The 2,570-nt window shown below is 46.8% G+C and overlaps 1 long non-coding RNA gene across 1 annotated transcript in view; it reads left to right on the forward strand.

The window, feature by feature from the left end:
- LOC109286939 overlaps positions 1-320 on the forward strand; it is a 5,412-nt gene extending 5,092 nt beyond the window's left edge. The window contains exon 2 of the long non-coding RNA XR_002094718.1: positions 32-320. This is a non-coding gene — a long non-coding RNA (uncharacterized LOC109286939). The remainder of the gene's footprint in view (positions 1-31) is intronic.
- The last annotated feature ends 2,250 nt before the right edge of the window (positions 321-2,570 follow it).

Consider the following 2,570-nt stretch of genomic DNA (forward strand, 5'->3'; position numbering starts at 1 on the left):
CTCATGCTGTAAAAATCAGGGAAACATTCAGGTCTAGTCTCCAAAAAATCAGATTTCTGATAAAAGTCCCGGTCCACGTCTGTACACTAGAGCCTTTAACAAATGACATTGGTCTGAAGGAGTCGGCCACCAGAGTTTGGCTTAGGTTCGCACAGGGGGGGAAACAAAAAGCTGTATTTTAATTTAATTTGATTCATTGTAGGCTGCAAGAAAACAGTGGAACTGAAACCAAACCCGCGGCTCTTTCCTGCAGACAGCAGCCTCACGTTCTAGTCACAGGACATGGTGAAGACAGCCCAAATGTAGCAGAAGAAAGAAAAAGCCAGGAGTCACCGCCTGTGTTTATTTTCTCTCGATCTGTAAAGTAAGCTGCCAGACAGAATCACTTACCTCATGGGCCCACAGCCGCACTGCAGCGAGATGTCTGCAAGGGGAAAGGGAAGGCTAGCAAGCGCCACGGTCTGCTTGAGCATACAAGGGGCATGCTGTTTTTTCTGAAGGTTGAAAGAGCCCGTTTAAGTTGTCCTCCAACTTTGCCTCCTAAAAATGAACTTTTGACCCCTTTTTTTACTTCATTGTTCCATGCGGCGGCAGAAGTACATAATGTAAGAAAGGCAGTTCTGCTTTGATACCTCTGTGAAGTCCAAAACCGGGAAGCATCCCATTAGCAGGCCCGTTCTCACAATTTTGAAGACAAAGGTTTTAATCCAAATAAAAGGGAACATTGGGGCATCTAATCGAAATCGCCGGTGGTTCAGCACTCACTTCTTTCTCCCCTTGACATCTCAGCGTAGGATTACAACGTACATGGAGCGGTGGAATTTCTCCGCGTTTCCCTTTATTAACCTCTAGCTGCCTCTGGTCAAGACGCTATGTCATAGTGTAATGAGTCCGTGCAATTCAGATTAAAAAAACATAATTGCTATAACTGGAAGCTAATTTCTTCAGTGCTGTCACCAGATTATTGCATGGTGAACCAAGATCATTTGCCCACCAAAAAGGTGGTGTGGGATCAGGGGAAGGGCAAGGAAAAAGGAAGGAAGCCACAGAGAATGTAGTAATTCTTTGAAAAAAGGACATATTAGTATTTATTTTATCCTTCTCATCATTTCCTGTATGTTCCCACCCTGCTCAAGAAAATCCAGAATCTAGCAAGGCCCAGCTCTCAACCAGCTCTTTTCCCTGGTGTGATTACTTCATCTCTTGTCCAGCTCTGAAGCTATTTTTCCTCCTTGGCACCAGGGCTGTGTGAAGCCGCCGTCACTGATTCGATTCGAAGGAGATTCGGCCCAACTTGGCGGCCGAATCTCCGAATCCGAATGGCATCAGGAGCCCCATTCATCTCTCTGAATTGAATCAGAAGCCTCCCATTTGATTCAGAGAAATTTGATGATTCAGCTGTGGACCCAGCTTGATAGTTTTTTCTACGTGCGAGGTATGTAGAAAACACATATCAAGCTGTGTCTATGGCCGAATCGCTGACTCTCTGAATCAGCACCGAATCTTCAGATTGAGATTTGGGACAGTGTTCCCAATCAGCAAATCGAATCGCTGTCCCCCAAATCGGGCCGAATCCGAATTGAATACTGCCCACTTTGCACACCCCTACTTGGCACTCCTTCACTGTCCAACCCTGCTCTAGGGCTACCTCTCCTCACTCAGAAATGAGGTGGGACTGTCTTATATAGGCCCAAGATCACTCCCATTGCCAGCAGCCTCTGAAAGAATCAGTTAACTGGGGCCGTCTGCTTTGATTCCTGCCCCTACCCTATCAGAGACATAACAGGCAGCAGTGGCAGCAGCTGCAGGGGGCAAGTCAGCAGCAGCGATGGCCACAGTTCTTGTGTCACCCCAGAATAGGCCGCTGCCCCAGTCGCCCATCCCTTGTTATACTGCTGCAATCCAGATAACAGTTCATTCTGCAATGAGTTCCTAAAAGCCCAGGCTTCTAAATCTTTTGGAGAGCTGCTATCATAGCGTTCAGGTTTGATGCACGAGCCAGTGCTATTTTTTTGCTTAACCAGCACTTTGAAGATATTGGTACATCTGAACAGGAGGGAGCTGGGACAATGTACAAGATGAAAACCCTGGCTCCATGTTAACTGAAGTCCTGGGCTGGTAAAACAGCGCCTTTGCAGACAATAACAATACCTTCCTGTGAATCTCACCTGTCAGAGGGTACAGTCGGGAAGTGGTCCTACCTGGCAAGTATAAGTCCAGCACATAGGACCGTCTTTCCCAGAAAAATGCAGAGGTTTAGGCTGGAACTTGAAGTGAGACTTAGGTACCTAACTTTCTTGGGCCTCCCTAGAAATCTGAACTGTAATGCTTTATTTCTCTAGGCATCCTGATAATAGCAGCCCAAATAGTTTCCTGTATAGATTGATACGGCCTGGCTCCTCTTACACCTAGGGGTCTCCTTGCCTATAGCTAGGGGACGTCCGGGATTCTCTGGATCATGCTGAGGACTACAAACCTGGAACTTCTTTGGCGTTCTAGGTTGCTGCCAGAAACAATATACGGCAGACTGATGTGGGATGCATTATGTTGCTTCAGGATTGCTAGAGAGA

This window comes from Gavialis gangeticus, unplaced genomic scaffold (assembly GCF_001723915.1).
Source record: "Gavialis gangeticus isolate Ggan-Ray unplaced genomic scaffold, GavGan_comp1, whole genome shotgun sequence".
NCBI lineage: Eukaryota > Metazoa > Chordata > Crocodylia > Gavialidae > Gavialis > Gavialis gangeticus.